This window comes from Triturus cristatus, chromosome 12 (assembly GCF_964204655.1).
Source record: "Triturus cristatus chromosome 12, aTriCri1.1, whole genome shotgun sequence".
Lineage (NCBI taxonomy): Eukaryota > Metazoa > Chordata > Amphibia > Caudata > Salamandridae > Triturus > Triturus cristatus.
The window spans coordinates 143,311,871-143,334,305 of NC_140595.1; positions in this window are offsets into that span (position 1 = coordinate 143,311,871).

Here is a 22,435-nt window from a genome sequence, read left to right on the forward strand (position 1 = left end):
TTACTTGATACGGGGGCAAGCCGAACAACAATAAAACGTAGTGAAGTTCCAGGGGCACCCCTCTCAGGCTCACAGAATATTTCCCTTGGGTTTTCAGGCAAACCTATCGTTAACGAAGTATCACAGCCTCTTCCCCTTACGATTGGTCCTTTGACACGAACTACAGATTTATTGCTTACTAAATCATGCCCAGAAAACTTGTTAGGTATAAAAACTTTGAAAGCTCTAGGAGCTATAATGTGTTGTTCTCCGGAAGGAGTAAGATTGTTTTTACGAGATTTCAAAGGGCACTATGTGTCCCGAGACATGGATTCCCGACTGCAGACTTTACCCACACATTTATGGGCACAAGGCCCTACAGATGTTGGTTGCATGAACATTACATCATATCGAGTAACACTAAAGGCAGGAGTGGTACTACCACGAATGCGACAATACAAGTTACCCCCAGATGCTGTAGTGGCTTTACTGCAAATCATTGACGAGCTTATTGGCCAAGGAGTGGTTGTGGAGACCGACTCCAATGTATGTAATTCACCGATAATTCCGATTCTTAAACGAACTGATCCAAAGGCTCCACCAGTATATCGATTGGTTATTGATCTGCGCGAATTAAATAAATGTATTGTACCACAATACCCCGTAGTTCCAGACATCTCTTCATTACTGACAGCTATTGATTCCGAAGCAACATTCTTTACTGTAATTGATCTCAAGAATGCCTTTTTCAGCGTCCCAATAGATCCGGAAAGCCAATACTTGTTCGGATTTAGTTTAAATGGACGAAGCTTTAAATTCACACGCGCACCTCAAGGATTTACGGAAAGCCCCAGCATCTATAGCCAAGCACTGAAACGAGAACTTGACAGTATACACATGCCGGTCAACACTGCCCTGCTTCAATATGTCGATGATCTGCTGATCACCGCTAGAAGCGAACCTGAATGTGAAAAAGCCTCACTAACGGTATTACAATTTTTGGCCGAAAAGGGGCACAAGGTGTCCCCGTCTAAGCTGCAATTCTGTGTCCAGCGAGTTGTTTACCTTGGTCACTCGCTGTCCAAGGAGGGAAGGCAGCTTACACCAGATCGCATCCAGCTAATTGCAAATATGCCGATACCCAAGACACAAAAGGAGGTGCGGGCTTTCATAGGCCTCACTTCATATTGTAGGCAGTGGATCCCTCAGTATGCATTTCTAGCAAAACCACTCATTCAATTGACAACACAGGAGGCAGCCACATCGACTGTCCTCCCTTGGACTCAGGAAAATACACACGCTTTTGAAAGTTTAAAGAAAGCTTTATGTCAAGCACCTGTCCTAGCAACACCATGTTACAGCAAACAATTTACGCTCTTTGTTACAGAACGCGAAGGTACTGCTCTGTCAGTACTCACACAGGAACAAGCAGGATCACACAAACCGTGTGCTTATTTTTCTAGTACATTAGATCCCGTAGCTCAGGCTCTGCCTGCGTGCCTAAAATCAGTGGCAGCAACAGCTTTAGCAATTAGACAAAGCGATGCCATAGTGTTAGGACATCCATTGACAGTACAAGTACCACATGCAGTAGAGGTTCTCTTGAACCGCACACAGACACAACACTTGACTATAGCACGGCTCACTGGTTACGAATTAACATTGTTCCAGCCACATATAGAAATCAGACGTTGTAGTACATTGAATCCTGCCACACTGTTACCAGTAAACGGAACAGACCCACTTGCACATGATTGTATTGAAGTTATCACTATCACGACGAAACCTAGACAAGACTTGACAGACGTCCCATTGTCAGATCCAGACCTGACGTTGTATGTAGATGGTTCATGTATGAGAACAAGTACAGGAGAGTTAGTGGCTGCGTATGCAGTCACAACAGATACTGAAGTCATTGAAACAAATCGTATTAATACCTTGTCAGCTCAAGCAGCAGAGCTCATCGCTCTGACGCAAGCCTGTATTCAAGCTACGAATAAAAAAGTCAACATATATACTGATTCACGTTATGCATTCGGAGTTGTACATGACTTCGGCGTGCTGTGGCGAGAGAGAGGTTATTTAACTTCTCACGGTACCCACATCCAGCACGGATCCCTTATTCATGCCTTACTAGATGCAATACATCTACCCATTACAATATCAATTATGAAATGTAAAGCTCATACGAAAGTTACTGATATCATTTCCCAAGGCAATGATTTAGCTGACAGAACAGCTAAACAGACTGCTCAAACTCACACGTCTGACATGACAAAGACAATAGTTCCAACACCAACACATTGCATGACGGTTAAGGATCCCGCTCTTGACGTAATTGACATACAGACACATGCGACACCAGAAGAAATAAAGAAATGGACTGAATTAGGAGGGACCCAAACGGATCAAGGATGGATGACGAAGGAAAAATCTGTGTGGTTCCTTCCTGATTCAATGGTCCAAGTTATCATTAACACTGTACATAGTCCAGCACATCTAGGAGAAAAAGCTATGCTAGACAGCATTCAACACATTTGGTCCAACAAACATTTACGAGCAGCAGCTAAACAAAAAGTCCGTACCTGTATGATCTGTTGTCAGTTTAACCCAGGTAAAAGCATTCCCGTAGAACAGGGTGGATTTCAGCCTCCTGACCACTCTTTTGAAGTCCTCCAGATGGATTATATCCAGATGGAACGATGTCGAGGATTCAAATATGTTCTCGTAGTTGTCTGTGCTCTTTCCCGTTGGACAGAGGCATACCCGGTTTCAGATTACACTGCCCCGACTACTGCCAAACAGTTAGTTCGAGAATTCTTCCCACGGTACGGTTTACCACGTGCTGTCTACTCAGATAACGGCCAGCCGTTCTCCTCCGAACTAATGAAACACGTTTCACTTTTGTTAGGCTATCAGTGGAAGTTTCACTGTGTCCGACACCCCGAGGCAGCAGGTCTCGTGGAACGACATAATCAAACTCTGAAAATTAAATTGTCCAAAATATGTAGACAGAAAGGTGTCGACTGGGTAGTAGCCTTACCCGTTGCACTTTTTTACATGAGAATGGTAGCGCACTCTCGAACAGGGCTATCCCCTTATGAAGTGGTCTTTGGTAGACCACCAAATATGTGGGGGACGCCTATACCACGCAAAATAACTGATGTTGACTGTAATATGCTGACAGATTACTTGGCTTCCTTGATGTCTGCACTACAATCTTGTCGTTCACAGGTAGCTGCAGCCTTTCCCGACAACACCGAGGTGAAACCCCATGACGTAATTCCAGGGGATCTAGTTTTAGTGAGGAACTTTGATCGGAAGTCTCAGCTGGATCCTAGGTGGAAGTTGCCTCAGCTCGTATTGTTAACAACGAGGACAGCCGTGAAGATCGAGGGTCGAAAAGGCTGGATACATTCAAGTCATATCAAGAAATTTCATGGACTACCATCCGATATAGAGACTAAACACTGTATTTCCTCAAAGACAGACTCAAAGCTTCCTTTGGTTGAACAAAATAACTCAGAACAATATAGACTAAAACTCAGGTCTAACCAGTCAGGCAATTTGATTGTTTAAGTCCTCTCCAAGGTGAATCGGTCGAATTTGTCTCTGACATGTATCCCTTAGACCTGTACAGAGAAAAAAACAAAAGGATAAAGCTGAAACGACATGCGTACTGTAAATCACTGCGTAGTCATTGCACAGTGACGTTATTAATTTTGTTTTTCTTATGTCTTTTAATAATTACTGCAAGTATATTGTTGCACACATATTATCCTATTTCTAGACACGTTTACAATATTACTGCTGAACATTCTTTTAGTGAATTTCCTCCGCATGAATTGTCTTATAGATTTGCGCTGCGCAACAACACTTTTATTAGTATGTTACATCATTCCCATCAGGTTAGCAATGCTACAAATTGTTGGATATGTGGCCGACTCCCCCCCTATCAGAACTATAAAGGAATTCTACCTCTCTTTCCATACCCGTTCACACACAACGGCTCCTGTGGAGCATGGTTTAGTTTAATTAATTCCCAAGATTCGAACTCCGCAGTTTATCAAGACAACTGGGTATGGGGAAATCTGAACTTAGTTTTACTTAAAATCTGCCACCCCAACAAGGAGGGACTTCCCGAAAGAACAGGAACTGATCTAGAAAATGAAGTATATGGATTAGGTAATTTCACGCTTAATCTCTTGATCTTGAATGTCGAATCCGAAGCTACTCCAATTTTTCCCGCCATGTCAGTATTTCCAGTAAAAGGTGAATTATGTGTAAGAAAGAATGGTTCCATACATATGGGCCATAGTAGATGCACCACTGTAATAGAATTCAGTGATCAAGGCAAGTCTACATTTAGAGCTTCACGCCATTCCTACTTCATATGTGGTCAGACGGCATACATACGTTTGCCACTAGATTGGGATGGTACCTGCTACATCGGATTCCTTTTTCCACCTGTTTTTCTAGCTCCTCCTGATTATCATAGAAATACTCATTTAGTACACAATAGAGAAAGGAGAGATCTCCCAATAGTCGATTACACTGAGACAGCATGGGAAAAATACACAGATTTCAATAAAGGTCTCTTTCCCTATATAGGTACCGTTACCAATAGTAAGCTGATACGTAGATTAACAAGAACACTTGAAGCAGTAGTGAACGAAACTATTTCCGCCTTAGGCAATTTAACAGAAGAGCAGTCTGCTATGCGGATTGTTGTGCTTCAAAATCGTCTTGTCCTTGACATCATCCTGGCCGATAGGGGCGGAGCTTGTAGGGTCATCGGATCAAGCTGTTGCATTTTCATACCAGAAAATTCGCCATCTGTATATAAAGCCATAACTCGCCTTCATAAGATCGTAAGCCAGATACACCAGAATCCAGGCACCTGGACTTGGTCCGGTTGGTTTTGGAGTGTATTATCTACCTTTGGATGGAAGGTCCTATCCTTCCTAGGTATTGGCTTTCTCATACTATTCAGTTGCTGCTTATGCCTACAATGTGGACCAGCGATCTGTGGTCTGTGTGCCACATCGTGTATCCCACCACCAAGATTTCATTCATCACGGAAGAAGAAAGAAGAACAAATGATGCTATGTGAACAGATCGATGGATTAATGAAGATTGATATCTCTTGACGGGCAAGTAGGGGACAAGGAGGGAATGTGGAAATATGGATTTTTCTGGTCAGTTATGTCCCCTATCTTGGACCCCAACGGTTTCATGTATAAATCACAAGTACATGTATGTTTCCTCCAGTTCCAGTTATAAAGACGCAAACACATGTGTGTCCACCGCCAACATGTCCTCTTTCAGATCCGCCATGAATGGGCCGGATATTCTATTCCTAAGTGTGAAAGGCCACCGCCTTTATATGGTTCATTTATCCCATTTTACAGTTCAGGCGAGTAGGCCCTGATTCTGCCATCAAGCCTTTTTCTGCCTTCTGCCTCTGAAAGCTCCAGTCTGAGCTCGCATCTGTATCCATGAACTTTGTCCTACTCCCTGCGCGGCTAACGGTGCCTGACATCAGCCTGTTGCCTGCCAAAAACTGTATTTCACCTTCAAGATTATCTGCTTTGCTCCGCTCCCTATCCAATGCATTCCTGTCTAGTAGTTTAAAGTAAACATTCTTTCAGCTACCGAGCAAAAGGCCCGGCTTCTCTGTCTTTATGCAAGTAATTCATAGCCCTGTTAATATGAAAGATTTCGGACCTCGCATCTAGTGTAGACACTTAGACGCTTGTACACGCATTAACAGTCAGTATAGTCAGTATAGAATAAGATTCTACTCTAAGAGACCTCTCTTTTGGATAACATAGTTCTTTAAACATAGGATGTTAGATATGATTTGGGATTAGGTTGACTTGACCCTCCAGACTTCTGTCGCCACATGTAGAGCTAAATGTCAAGTCCCCTTCACCCTCTAGTTACACGTCAGTCACACGTCATGCTGCTGCGTGCGCATCTCTGCCAAGTATTTCTGCTGACATTGCGAAATTCTTTCATGGAACCACCCATTTATGACGACATATCCAATGACGTTCTTTAAGCTACGCCCAGTTACACCTACTTTAGTGACGCATGTATGTTTTATCTTTGCTATCAATTGTTACGCCTCCTCCATCTGTTTCACTGTAATGCCTATTGTATAAAAATGCTTACCTGTCAATAAAGTAGAGTCTTCACTTCCTGAACCTTCGTGGTGATGGAATCTGGAGCTCATCAATTTAAATTGATTATGGAATAAAGCCCGTTCCTAACCTCTAATACCACGGATTCTGCCTCTTATTTTACTGAGCTATTGTTATAGATTTTTCCGCATCAAATTAAGTCCCGGTAATTAAATTATTTACCACAAACCGGCGGATTTACATATGGCACGGGAGCCGTTTTTTCTCATAACTACGAAGCAGTGCCATCGTTCAACACATCAATGCCACGATCCACTGGGATTTTATAGACTGTGATTTTCTGGACTGAACAGCGGGCTAATCACTTGAAATTACTGGCAAGAACTACAAGAACCACAAGGCCACCTGGTAGGCCACGCCCACTGGGGCGGGTCCTTGGAATTCAAAAGTGCTGCCAAATCCTGTCCTGCTGCTCTATTCCAGCCCGAATCCCCTGACGAAGTAATCTACGAAACGCGTTGGGATGGGACTGCATATTGAGTGGACTGGGGTGCTGTCATGCTGCTGCTCATTGAATAAACACATTTTGGCTACTATTTTCCTGTGGCGCAGTTGTCTTCCACAGCAGGCATCTCTTTTGGTGTATATATGGCGGCTAGCCTGGGTCGCGGAAGACAACCCGATGCTGTTATGGCATTCCAGTGAGTCCGTCAACCGGCGGATTTACATATGGCACGGGAGCCGTTTTTTCTCATATCTACGAAGCAGTGCCATTGTTCAACACATCAAGCCACGATCCACTGGGATTTTATAGACTGTGATTTTCTGGACTGAACAGCGGGCTAATCACTTGAAATTACTGGCAAGAACTACAAGAACCACAAGGCCACCTGGTAGGCCACGCCCACTGGGGCGGGTCCTTGGAATTCAAAAGTGCTGCCAAATCCTGTCCTGCTTCTCTATTCCAGCCCGAATCCCCTGACGAAGTAATCTACGAAACGCATTGGGATGGGACTGCATATTGAGTGGACTGGGGTGCTGTTATGCTGCTGCTCATTGAATAAACACATTTTGGCTGATATTTTCCTGTGGCGCAGTTGTCTTCCACAGCAGGCATCTCTTTTGGTGTATATGTGGCGGCTAGCCTGGGTCGCGGAAGACAACCCGATGCTGTTATGGCATTCCAGTGAGTCCGTCAACCGGCGGATTTACATATGGCACGGGAGCCGTTTTTTCTCATAACTACGAAGCAGTGCCATTGTTCAACACATCAATGCCACGATCCACTGGGATTTTATAGACTGTGATTTTCTGGACTGAACAGCGGGCTAATCACTTGAAATTACTGGCAAGAACTACAAGAACCACAAGGCCACCTGGTAGGCCACGCCCACTGGGGCGGGTCCTTGGAATTCAAAAGTGCTGCCAAATCCTGTCCTGCTGCTCTATTCCAGCCCGAATCCCCTGACGAAGTAATCTACGAAACGCGTTGGGATGGGACTGCATATTGAGTGGACTAGGGTGCTGTCATGCTGCTGCTCATTGAATAAACACATTTTGGCTGATATTTTCCTGTGGCGCAGTTGTCTTCCACAGCAGGCATCTCTTTTGGTGTATATATATATATATATATATATATTCACTGAAAAAACCATAGGTTTCACACAGGTTATAGTTAGGTGGAAATTTCTCTCGTAAAAAACCAATGAAATTCCCCCATTATAGTTAGTTTAGATAACTATAACTCGCGCGACCGCAATCCACTGCTGATGAAGTCACATATTACATCACTCATGCCATGGTCAGTGGCATCACTCATGACATCACTGATGACATCATCCTTGTGATAGAGTGGCGGTCGCGCGAGTTATAGTTATCTGAATTAACTATAATGGGGGAATTTCATTGGTTTTTTACGAGAGAAATATCCACCTAACTATAACCTGTGTGAAACCTATGGTTTTTTAAGTGAATTTGCAAGATTTTTTAAATGCTAATTCCTAACTATAACGTGTGTGAAACCTATGGTTTTTTAAGTGAATTTGTACGGTTTTTTAAATGCTAAGTTATGTATTTATTAATATATATATATATATTTTTTTTTTACCGTGCGCGCACCCCGCGATTTTTTTAAAGAAAAATAAAATGTTTTTTTCCCCCTGAGGGGTCCTTCTGTGACCCCCTGACAAAGGCTAGGGGGTCAGGAACCCTCTTCCCTGCCCCCTTTTCACGTCTCCCACCTTTTTCCCCCGTTTCCTTTTCAGTGCGAGAGACAAAATGGCGGCCGACACTTCCTGATTTCGACCGATTCGAATGTTGACTAACATCTAACAACCAATCAGAATTTCGCTCGCGCACGGCACCGTGCGCGCACGTGCGCGCACGGTGCGGTCACGGTGCGCGCGTATAGATATTTATATGCTTTTAAATGCTATTTTCTCAGAAAATACTGAACAGATTGACACCAGACCTGCAAAAGGCACTTCCCTGACCTGAGGACTACCTCTCTGCCAAATTTCAATTAATTCTGTTCAGCCGTTCGGCCTGTACCTTCGACTAAAGGTCCTACGGAAAAATGCATGGGGAAAACGCGTTTTGGGACCCCCTTTTTCCTTGGCCCCCGCTTGACGAATCACTCCGAGACTTTCAGGGTAGGAGCTGAGCGGAGCGCCCCATTAGTTTTGAAAATTTCGCGACGATTCGTCAACCAGCGCCAAAGTTATTCAAAATAGAATTTTGAGATTTCCTATGGAAACACGGTCCTAACTATAACTATCTACTGGCGACCGCCAGTAGATAATATATATATATATATATATATATATATATATATATATATATATATATATATATATATATATATATATATATATATATATATATATATATATATATATATATATATATATATTACCTACTGGCGGTCGCCAGTAGGTAGTTATAGTTAGGACCCCTTTTCCATAGGAAATCCGCAACATTCTATTTTGAATAACTTTGGCGCCGGTCGATGAATCCTCGCGAATTTCTCAAAATAGGTGGGGCGCTACGCTCCGCTCCTACCCTGAAAGTCTCGGGGGGATTCGTCTAGCGGGGGCTGAGATAAAAGGGGGGTCCCAAAACGCGTTTTTCCCATGCATTTTTCCATAGGACCTTTAGACAGAGCTACAGCCCGAACGGCTGAACAGAATTACTAGAAATTTGGCAGAGAGGTAGTCCCTATGTCAAGGAAGTGCCTTTTGTAGGTTTGGTGTAAATCTGTTCAGTAGATTCTGAGAAAATAGCCTTTAAATCAATATATATATCTGAGCCTGCTTACGGTACGCTTACCGTACGCTTACCGTACGCGTACGGTGGCGTGCGCGAGCGCGATTCTGATTGGCTCTTAGATCTTAGTAAACATTCGAATCGGCCGAAACCAGGAAGCGGCGTCCGCCATTTTGTCTCTCGCACTGAGTGTTATTTATCAAACATGATGCCCAAAAACATGTTACGGGGCTGTTTTGACAACTCCCTCCCACATAGTCATGTTGAGGGAGTCCCCAAACATCCCCCAAGAGCAAAAACGGTTTTATTTTTTCTTCGGCAATTTCGCCGAGTACGCTTACCGTACGCTTACCGTAAGCGTACGGTAAACAATAGAAATAAACAAAACACTATCCACACTTACCCCACCCCCTGTGCTTTTGGTGGCCGTATGCCACCAAATGTACAGGGCTTATTACATCAGTAAAAAAACTATATTTTGGCAACATGAAATTATAAAATCGAAATAAAAAAAACACTATCCACATTGACCCCACCCCCTGTGCTTTTGGTGGCCGAAGGCCACCAAATGTACAGGGCTTATTAAAGTTGATAAAAACCGTGCACGGAACGCACTGCGTTAAGTGGGCGCGCACGCCTCGAATGGCGTAAAGTAACTTAGCATTTAAAAAACCGTACAAATTCACTGAAAAAACCATAGGTTTCACACACGTTATAGTTAGGAATTAGCATTTAAAAAACCTTGCAAATTCACTGAAAAAACCATAGGTTTCACACATGTTATAGTTAGCGGAAATTTTACTGATAAAAAACCAATGAAATTGCCCCGTTATAGTTAGTGCTGGCAACTATAACTCACGCGACCGCAATCTTCTGCTGATGACATATGTGTCTTTATAAAAAAAAATATTTGTAATATATGTATAGCTAAAAATGTATGGAAGAAGACATGGGCAAATAAGTGTCTAAATACAGTATTAGCATCAGCAGAGGATTGCGGTCGCGTGAGTTATAGTTGCCAGCACTAACTATAACGGGGCAATTTCATTGGTTTTTTATCAGTAAAATTTCCGCTAACTATAACATGTGTGAAACCTATGGTTTTTTCAGTGAATATATATATATATATATATACATATATATATATATATTTTTTTTTTTTCACTGAAAAAACCATAGGTTTCAGGCACGTTATAGTTAGAAATTAGCATTTAAAAAACCATAAAAAATTAACTAAAAAAACCATAGGTTTCAGGAACGTTATAGTTAGTTGGACATTTCACTCGTACAAAACCATAGAAATTCCAGCGTTAGAGTTAGTTCAGCTAACTATAAATCACGCCCCCACAATGCACTGCTGATGACGTCACATATTACATCATTCATGACATGGTCAGTGACATCACTGATGACATCACTGATGACATCTCAAATGACATCACTGATGACATCATCCAGTGACTATGTGTTTCTGTAAAGGTTAATTTTGTTTTATATATATGCCAAGCTGTATTGAGGAATGAGTGGGTGTATAAGTGTCTGTGTGGAGGATTTGGTAGGTACGTGACTGACTGTATAAGTGAGTGATTAAATGTGTCTTACTGAATGCATGGGTTAGTGACTAAACTGTCTGAAAGTCTGTATCAGTCTGTCTGTTGTTGTGTAAGCTGCTGCATGGGTTGGTGAGTAGCTGCATGAGTGTCTATGTGGGTCATTGATTGCTTGCCTGAGTATTTGTATGGCTGCCTGAGTGTGTGTGTGTGTGGGTGGGTGGGAGGTGTGTGGCTCTGTGAATAGATGCGTGAGTGGTTGATTCACTGGGTGTATGGGTTCAAGAGTGCATGTGGAAACAGCTGTATGCGTGGGTGAGTGTGTGTATGGGTGTGTTGGTGAGTGAATGGATATCTCAGTGGTACATGTGCAAGTAAGTACATATGTAAAAGGCAGTATATGTGAGGGATGGTGTATATAAATAACTATATATGAGAGTCAGTAATTGTTAGAGTGGCTGCATGGGTGAGTGTGTATTTGTATCAGTCATTCTATAAGAGAGTAATTATGTGTTAGTATCTGTATGAATAAGTAAGGTGGTGTCTGTATAACTGTATAGGTGAGTTAATGGAAGTATGATTGATTCTTTGCATGACTGACTAGCTGTGTGAGTAACTCTGGATATGTGGCAGTGTGTGAATGTCTGTATAGGTGTATGAGTGCATATGATTGTGTTGTATTGATGAGTGACTGCATGTATGAGTGACTGTATGGGTGAATGATTGGATGTGTGTGTAGGCCTAGGAATCAGTCAGTGAGTATTTAGTAACTGGTATTGATGTGTCTATTTTAAAAAAAATGATAGTCTGTATTTCAGAGTGGGTGTATCAAAGGTTATATTCAGGTGTGAGGAGGTGCATCAGATTTTCACGTGGATGATGTCATCAGTGATGTCATCACTGATGTCATTTGAGAGGTCATCAGTGATGTCATCAGTGATGTCACTGACCATGTCCTGAATGATGTAATATGTGACGTCATCGGCAGTTAGCTGACCGGAATTTCTATGGTTTTGTACGAGTGAACTGTCCAACTAACTATAACATTCCTGAAACCTATGGTTTTTTCAGTTAATTTCTATGGTTTTTTAAATGCTAATTTCTAACTATAACGTGCCTGAAACCTAAGTTTTTTTCAGTGAATATATATATATATATCATCAAAACTGTTTGTCCCTTGCTTATATATATATTCACTGAAAAAACCATAGGTTTCAGGCCTGATATAGTTAGGAATTAGCATTTAAAAAACCTTTGAAATTCACTGAAAAAACCATAGGTTTCAGGCCTGATATAGTTAGGAATTAGCATTTAAAAAACCTTAGAAATTCACTGAAAAAACAATAGGTTTTAGGGGTGTTATAGTTAGCTGGACATTTCACTCGAACAAAACCATTGAAATTCCTCCAATATAGTTAGTTGTACTAACTACATCTCGCGTGCCCGCAATCCACTGCTGATGATGTCACATATTACATCATTCATGACATGGTCAATGACATCACTGATGACATCTCAAATGACATCACTGATGACATCATCCAGAGAATGTTGTTTGGTTCGTTATTTAAATATGTATTATATATATAGCAATTTGCATTGAAGAATGAGTGGATATATAAATATAAATATCTGGATGGAGGATTTAGTAGCAGTGTGATTGACTGTTTACTTGACTAATTTATAGTGTCTCACTAAATATATTGGATAGTGACTAAACTGTGTGAATATCTGTATCACTTTGTCAGTTGTTGTGTAAACTGTTGCACTAGTTGGTTTCTAGCTACGTGAAAGTCTATATTATTTATTGATTAGTTAACTGAGTATTTGTATGGGAGAGTGAATGTGTGTGTGGTTCGGTGGGGGGTGTGTGACTGCCCAAAGATGTGTGAATAGTTGATTCAGTAGGTATATGAAGTTAAAACTACATGTTATAACAGTTGTTTGGGTGAGTGAATATCTTTATGGGTGTGGCGATGAGCAAATATATGTCTCAATGGTACATGTCCAACAAACTAGAAAAATAAAAGCCAGTGTATGTGTCAGTTGTTGCATATAAATAAGTATACATAAGACTCAGTGATTGTATGAGTGACTGTATGGATAGCTGTATAGTTGTAATAGTGATTTTAAAACACACTAAGTATGAGCTATTATCTATATGAATAGATGATGTGGTGTTTTTATAAGTGTATAGCTAAGTAAAAGTAAGTATGATCCATTGTTTGCATAAGTGAGTAGGATGACTTCATAAGTGATTAGGATGTGTGCTGGTGTGTAATGCCAATATAGGTGTATAAGTATATTTGATAGTGTTCTATTGATCATTGACAGCATGTATGAGTGAATCTATAGGTAAGTGATTAGATGTGGGTATAGATCAAGGAATCACTGAGTGGGTGTTTATAAACTTGTATTGGTGTGTCAATGGTTTTAAATCTGGCACTCTCTATTTTACAGTGAGTGATGAAAGGTTATACTAGTGTATGATGAGGTGTATCTGAGTGTCACGTGGATGATGTCATCAGTGATGTCATCAGTGATGTCATTTGAGATGTCATCAGTGATGTCACTGACCATGTCATGAATGATGTAATATGTGACATCATCAGCAGTGGATTGCGGGCGCGCGAGATGTAGTTAGTACAACTAACTATATCGGAGGAATTTCAATGGTTTTGTTCGAGTGAATGGTCCAGCTAACTATAACACCCCTAAACCCTATTGTTTTTTCAGTGAATTTCTAAGGTTTTTTAAATGCTAATTCCTAACTATATCAGGCCTGAAACCTATGGTTTTTTCAGTGAATTTCTTTTTTTTTTTTTTTGAAACCGTTTATTACAGGACTCAAAAATTATACAAATATGGGCCTACAACCTTCCGGCCGGCCGCTAGCAATAAAAGAAGCATACGATATACATTTATAAAACACATGGTGCTGCGGCCGAGCATGCACAGGAGGTAACATCGGTGCGAGCCACACTATCCAGACCCCATTATACGGTTCCATTTTAAACTTAAAGAACAACAAATACAAACAAACCCACAAGGCAATCCTCAATCGGAATAGCAACACGTGCTCCCCTAGAGGGGGGATCCTAGCCATCCAAAGGAATCTCAAGAGGGGGGGGAGAGATCAAAACTAGGGCTGGGGACACCTAATGCCCAGGTACCGGGGGGATGAGTTGGCTAAGGGGACGGGGCCGGCGACGGATCGGGCAATAACGGTGGAGCACAGATTCCCCCGCGGTAGGCGTTCCAGGGGCCCCACACTTTCACCCATGTCGCAGGCTTACCTCTCGCCACATACACCACCTTTTCCCGAAACATGCACCAATCCATATGTTCCTTCCAGGCCGAGACAGTCGGGGGCCTCTGGGATCCCCACAGCTGGGCAATATCACGTTTGGCAACCATATACCCCAGAGTCACCCACCACGTCTGCGGCACCGAGTAATCGGTAGGCTCCCACACATTCAACAGGCATCTCCTCGCTTCGGGCAACAGCGCCACATGCGTGACCACTCGGAGCACCTCATGCACACCTCGCCAGAACCCCTCCACTTCCGGGCACTCCCACAAGATATGTAAAAAAGTCCCCAGCGCACCACACCCACGCTTACACAAACCGTCCTCAGCATAGCCCATACGCAGGAGCTTTGGCCCCGTCATGTAGACCCTGTGGAGTATCTTGAGCTGGACGAAACGAAGGCGAGCCGGTATGGCCACCTCTTTCGGGGAGGCCACCGCGGAGATCCAGTCCTCGTCGTCCAGCTCCAGCCCATCGGCTACCCAAGCCTCACGAAGGGCAGTCAACAAGTCTGAGCGGTCGTTGATCAGTTTTTTGTAGATCAGTGAGATCGTGCTGTCAGGGACGTGTCCATCCAGCACTCTATCCTCCAGGGGGGAACACTCCGGAATGGAGGCAACGTCCGGAAAGACGGAGCCCAGCGCATGCCGGACCTGCAAGTACCGAAAGTACTCGCTGCCCTGCAACTGAAATTCCGTCTGCAGCATCTCGAACGTTTTAAATCCTCCCCTCGCCCAGAGATCCCCCACTTTGCTGATGCCTATTAAATCCCACTTCTCAAAGCCCTTCGAGGTCCACAAGGAGCCCAACCGCTCAGATGCGTATAGTGGTGACGCCCGGGTCAAACGGTCCTTCCACCCCATTGCAGCATTGGCCGCGTGCCACACTCGCACCATGACACGCGTGGGGCCCGTTAGGCGAGCGTCGGGCGCGCTAGAGTAGAGCGCTCGATTATAGTCGCCACCTGGAAGTAGCATCCTATCCATTTCAAACGCCGGGTTTAAGGCTGGCCCATATAGGCCCTGATTAATCGCAGCTAGCTGGGAGGCCCAATAATACCGTTTAATATCCGGGAGGGCAATCCCCCCATCATACCAGGGGAGCGTCAGCTTAGCCAGGGCAATACGTGGCCTCCCGTCCCAGAACAGGCGGCGCTACAAACTCTCCACTTCGCGGAAGTAGCGCACTGGGACGAGGTCCATAGTGTTCTGCAACGCGTATAGGAAACGCGGCAACGACATCATTTTAAACAATGCCGCCCGGCCGAGCGGCGAAAGCGGCAAACGCCGCCAGCGCGCGACATCCTCTTTCAGACGCTGGAGGGGGGGAAGCAAGTTCCGATCATACCGAGCCTCCGGGTCCAGAGTAATGAAGACACCCAGGTACCTAAACCCCTGCGGGGCGACCTGGATCGGACAGCCCCGCGGGAGGACAGGAGCCTCCCCAGAGAGAACATACACACACGATTTAGCCCAGTTGATGACCAGACCGGAGTTACGACCGAATGAATGCAGAACATCAACCAGGACTATGAGTGATTTACGTGGGGAAGCTAGGTACAAGAGGATGTCACCAGCGTAGAGGGATACGCGGTCCTCATACTCAGGGGTCCAGCGGAGACCACGGATGGAAGGCTCCCACCGCAGCCACTCCGCCAGGGGCTCCAAGGCAAGTGCAAAGAGGAGCGGCGATAAGGGGCAGCCCTGTCGTGTGCCCCGGCCCAGCTCGAACGGAGCCGATACTCTTCCGTTCACCACCACTTGCGCCAATGGGCCCGAATACAGCAATTTGACCCAACTGATGAACCCTGGGCCAAATCCAAACTTCGCAAGCATCGCCCAGATATATGGCCATTCAAGCGTGTCAAACGCCATGGTGGCGTCTAAGGACGCCAAAATGGCCGGCTCCCGTATGAACGGGGCACGTGCGAGCACACAGTGCAAACGCCGCAGATTAAGGGCTGTGTTGCGATGGGGAATAAAGCCAGACTGGTCCTGATGAACCAAATCGCCCACCACGCCGACCAGCCGATTGGCCAGTACCTTAGCGAGAATCTTGGGCTCCGCATTCAGCAGCGAAATGGGCCGATAGGATGTAACCCGGTCCCGAGGTCTCCCTTCCTTGTGGATGACCACGATGGTAGCCAGACGCTGGTCCGGCGGGAGGGAGCCCACCGAGTGTGCCGCCAGGAACATAGCCCGGAGGTGGGGTGCCAGCGTATCCGGTCGCAACTTGTACAACTCGATAGGGAGACCATTCGGACCCATGGCCTTGCCGGAAGCGACCGAGCGTATGGCGAGGGCGATCTCGTCGGAGGTGGGAGCGGCGTCCAACGACACCCTGTCCTCCCCGGAAAGGGACGGCAGCGCGATATCACTGAGCAGGGCACGGGAATCCTCTTCCGAGCAGGGAGACACCGGGGAATACACCCCATGGAAATAATCCGCGAAGCAGGAGACAATTTCTTCTGGCTCAGTTACACACACACCATCCGTTTTCTCAATCAGCGGGACCACACGATTCGCTCTCTCTTTTTTGTCCAACCACGCTATAAGTTTACCAGCCTTATCACCCACATCATACAGTCGCCCCTGTTGTTCTCTACTGAGGCCCCTGGCCGCCTCCGTGACGAGGGCCCTGTAGGCCGCCTGCTTGAGTTGGAGGACATGTAATGCAGCATCCGTCACCCCACCTTCTAAATTCCCCTCCAACTCGGCTATTTCAGCCTCCATCCAGGTCACCTCCTCCCGCTCGCGCCTCCGGGCGTGGGAAATAAGGGATAGGGCCTCCCCTCGGAGTACTGTCTTGAAGGCCTCCCATAGCGGTATGGCCGAAGGCACAGACCCCACATTCTCATCAAAATATCGCTGAAGGGATTTAATCAATGCAGCGCGAATGGAGGGGTCTCGCAGGTACCAAGGATTGATTGGGACCACCCTACCCTCACCCCTCGGAAAGACATCAAAGTGCAGTAGGAGCGGGGAGTGGTCCGAAATACCCCGTGGCAAATGGCGTACCTCTCCCACCCTCCCAACATAGGCCGCCGGGACAAGGACATAGTCTAGTCGTGAGAGACTACCATGGGCTCCCGCGTGGAAAGTATACTGCAGCTGCGTGGGGTGTTTTAAACGCCAGCAGTCCACTAATCCAAATGTATCCAAGAGGCCGGGTAGCCACGCCTGTGCCCGGGGGAGGTCCCTAGGGGGGTGACGATCCAAAGATCCAGATACCACCGCATTAAAATCCCCCCCCACAACTAAAAGCCCCCCCGGAAGGCCAAGGAGAAGGCGCCCAAGGTCCGCAAAGGTGGTCGACTGCAGCCCCGGTGGGATGTATACTGACACAAAGACAACCACTTTGCCCTCCAGTCTTCCCACCAAGACCGTATAACGTCCCCTATCATCGTGGAGCACCTCATCAATCTCCAACGGGAGCGAGTTCTTCACCATGATGCCCACACCCCGTGAGCCGGATGTGAAGCCCGAGTGAGCCACTAGGCGATAGCCACGCCGATTCATGGCGCAGAAGGAGTTGCCAATGAGGTGTGTCTCCTGCAGAAAGACTACATCGGGCGAGATTCGCTTCAAAAACTGCAGGACCACACCCCGTTTGATCCTGTCCCCCAGTCCATTCACATTCCAGGACAACAAAGTTAGTTCCCTACCCCCATCATATACAAAAGCCATCATTCGTACCCCGGAGAGCACTTTAGAACCAACACAATAATACGTTTGCCTTGTGATAAAAACGAACAACACCCCATCCCTACCCACCCACCCCAACAGAACTCCCCCCTCCCTGCACCCCTGCATGAGCCCAAACAGCCCCCCCAACGTGCAGTGTGCCTGTCGCCCCATATATATTTAGACTAACTAAACCCCCTAGAGGAGGAGGGAGAACCCCCAATAGACCCAACACAACCTCCATAGGAGGGGAACTTACAAAAACTGACGCAGAATCAAAAGTGGCATCATTTTCGTCCAGAGTGAGGCCCAATATTAGACCCTCAGTCCTGATCCAGCGTGCCGTCTCCCCCCGCCGCCCCCCCCCGCCCCCCCGATTACGATCCCCGGGCAGAGTATCCAGCCAGTCCCCGGCCGCCTCGGGACGATCAAAGAAGTGCGTGCGACCATCCACCTCCACACGCAGCTTGGCCGGGAAAAGCATGGCGTATTTGAGGTTTAAGTCCCGAAGACGGCGTTTGACGCCTAAGAAGCTCAGTCTCTGCTTCTGGACCGCTAGGGTGAAATCAGGATAAAAATTAACCTCCATATTGTCAAGCTTGACCGGTCCATGCAGTCTGGAGGTTTGCAGGATAGCGTCTCTATCCCGAAAATTGAAAATCCGGGCGATGAGAGGTCTCGGAGGGGCTCCGACCTTCGGCCTTCCCCCGGGAACCCTGTGGGCCCTCTCCACAGCGAAGAATTTGCTCAGCCCCCGTGGCTGGAGATGGGTAGCAATTAGGTCCTCCACAAAGAGATCCGCCGCCGCCTCCTCGCGTCCCTCGGGCACCCCGATAATGCGAATGTTGTTCCTCCGTGCCCGACTCTCGGAGTCCTCCAAGCGTCGATCCATTAGCGCAGTCGCCCGACTAAGCCGGCGCACCTCTGTTTGCAAGGCCGCCACATCTGTCGTTAGGCCCGATGCGGTGTGGGCCAAAGACTCTACTCGGTCATTAGTTTTGGAAAGATCGGCCCTCACCAGGCCAACATCCACGAGGACCGAGTCAATCTTCTGCGCCAGTGTATCAAACCGCTGGCCCACCGAGGCCTTCATCTCGGCAATGGCGCCCATAACATCTCGCAGAGTCAAATCTGCGGGCAGGTCTGGGGCATCAGGAGGGCTCTCAGGGGACTTGCGCGGCCCATCGGGCGATCCCTTCTGGAGGGTATAGCGGTCCATACTGTTGGCCTGATGGACGGCGCCACGCCGGGTCGATTTGGTCTTTGCCCGGTCTCCATCTTGTTTCGTGGCCATGGCCACCAGTCTCCCAGTCGTACCAGCCACGTCGTGTAGGGCAGGAAAGCAGACACGAGCTCCAGGGGGGCCCCCTCAGGGCAGCGGGGTGGATCACAGCCTGCAGGCAGGCAGGGTCTCCCAGCAAGGCCACACCACACCAACACCAAGGGCTCCGCGACCCAACCTCGCAGAGACGGCAAGGTGGTGCGAAAGCAAAAGCGAAAGTGCGGGGCACGCGAGTCGCCAGGTCCTGCCTGCCGCTGTTGTCCGGCGAGGGGAAGGCCGCACACTTCAATCGGTGCTCACTCCGGTGTCCGAGGTCCAATTCGGAAGCGGAAAACGGGTGCCACCTCAGCTCAGGTTCACCAACATAGTCCCCTCATCCAGGGCAGGATAATTTCAGGATAATCGTAGGAGGTTGCGGAGGTCCTCGGGAGCCTCGCACCTACGTGGCCATCTTGGTTGCGCGCTAGGCTCCTCCCCCTTTTCAGTGAATTTCAAAGGTTTTTTAAATGCTAATTCCTAACTATATCTGGCCTGAAACCTATGGTTTTTTCAGTGAATTTGAAAGGTTTTTTAAATGCTAATTCCTAACTATATCAGGCCTGAAACCTATGGTTTTTTCAGTGAATTTCAAAGGTTTTGTAAATGACAATTTTTAATGTATTAATTGTTATACTGATTTTTTTATACTGATTTACTACATTGTTTAAACTGTTTATTTGTAGATATTTTATTTTTTTATTTACATTATACATTACAATACAAAATATACTTTCTCAGAATGAATTACTTTAGTTTAAATACTTTGCAAATAGGCAATAGACTTTTAAGTACAGTAGTTACAGTTCTTGCAATGGGCAATACAATTTCAAACACAAAGCAACATTGAGCTCAATCTGAATTTCTAGTCAAATGCAATTAGTTACTTTATGGATTACTTTTCTAACCACAGGACTGGATCCTAGATTCAGTCCTTGGACAGCTCCTGTAAACAGTTGAGTAAAAGCGTTTTGGTTACAGTAGTTATTTTTAAGGAATATTATTGTATTGTAAAAATTGACACCTAGAAATGTTTTCACATAGAATCACCAATGTTATCCTATGGCAGAAAATTCACTTAGCAGGTAAGTAGTGTTATCGTTACTTCTTCTTACTCAGTGGTGGATCCTGGATCCAGCACTGGCCAACCTTCAGTAAACAGTTGAAAGAATGTGTTTAAGTCATACAGACAATTTTTTAGAAAATGTTTTGTTTGTTAAAATAGACACTTAGAAACTTTTCTGCTGAAAACCACACAATGGATTCCTATGGAAGGAAATACAAGTTACTGGTAAATACGCTTAGATTTACTTTTCAGGGTCAGTGCTGGTCTAAAAGATGCAGCACTGGGTTCTCTCCTGAGAACAGGTGAGTAAATTGGAATTCGTAATTCGGCTGATTTTAGAGGAATATTTGTACGTTTCAAAAATGGACACTTAGAAACTTTTCTGCTGAAAACCACACAATGGATTCCTATGGAGGGAAATACAAGTTACTAGTAAGTACGCTTAGAATTACTTTTCAGGGTCAGTGCTGGGCTAAAAGATGCAGCCCTGGGTTCTCTCCTGATAACAGGTGAGTAAATTGGAATTCATAGTTCCGCTGCTTTTAGAAGAATATTTGTACGTTTCAAAAATGGACACTTTGAAACTTTTCTGCTGAAAACCACACAATGGATTCCTATGGAAGGAACTACAAGTTACTGATAAGTACGCTTAGAATTATTTTTCACGGTCAGTGCTGGGCTAAAAGATGCAGCCCTGGGTTCTCTCCTGATAACAGGTGAGTAAATTGGAATTCGTAGTTTGGCTGATTTTAGAGGAATATTTGTACGTTTCAAAAATGGACACTTAGAAACTTTTCTGCTGAAAACCACACAATGGATTCCTATGGAAAGAAATACAAGTTATTGGTAAGTACGCTTAGAATTACTTTTCAGGGTCAGTGCTGGTCTAAAAGATGCAGCACTGGGTTCTCTCCTGATAACAGGTGAGTAAATCGGAATTCGTAGTTCGGCTGATTTTAGAGGAATATTTGTAAGTTTCAAAAATGGACACTTTGAAACTTTTCTTCCGAAAACCACACAATGGATTCCTATGGAAGGAAATACAAGTTACTGGTAAGTACGCTTAGAATAATTTTTCAGGGTCAGTGCTGGGCTAAAGGATGCAGCCCTGGGTTCTCTCCTGGTAACAGGTGAGTAAATTGGAATTCGTAGTTCGGCTGATTTTAGAGGAATATTTGTCCGTTTCAAAAATGGACACTGAAACTTTTCTGCTGAAAACCACACAATGGATTCCTATGGAAGGAAATACAAGCTACTGGTAAGTACGCTTAGAATTATTTTTCAGGGTCAGTGCTGGGCTAAAAGATGCAGCCCTGGGTTCTCTCCTGGTAACAGGTGAGTAAATTGGAATTCGTAGTTCGGCTGATTTTAGAGGAATATTTGTACGTTTCAAAAATGGACACTTAGAAACTTTTCTGCTGAAAACCACACAATGGATTCTTATGGAAGGAAATACAAGTTACTGGTAAGTACACTTAGAATTACTTTTCAGGGTCAGTGCTGGTCTAAAAGATGCAGCCCTGGGTTCTCTCCTGATAACAGGTGAGTAAATCGGAATTCGTAGTTCGGCTGATTTTAGAGGAATATTTGTACAATGGTAAAGGAAGGGGGCGGGGCCTGAGGTGACGTGTGCAGACACGCCCTGTGGTGCGTTTTAAGTTGGGAAATTAATTCCTCTTCAATCCTGCGGTCCCCTGGGGGCCAACTAGCCCACCAGGTACCTCCAATATGCGTCAGGGAGCTGCGTTGCAGAGCGGTGTTCAGAGGCCATGCCCCTTTTTACAACACTCTGCAACGCAGCTCCGTGGCACTTCCTGCAGGTACCTGGTGGGCTAGTTGGCCCCTAGGGGACCTCTGGATTGAAGAGGAATTAATTCCCCAACTTAAAACGCACCACAGGGCGTGTTTGCACACATATCACCTCAGGCCCCGCCCCCTACTTTCACCACTGTGCAAACGCGCCCCGTGGCATGTTTTAAGTCGGGGGATTAAGTCCCCTTGAATCCTGAGGTCCCCTGGCGGCCAACTTGCCCACCAGGTACCTTCAGTATGTGCCAGGGAGCTGCGTTGCAGAGAGGTGTTCAGAGTCCACGTCCCTTTTTACAACACTCTGCAACGC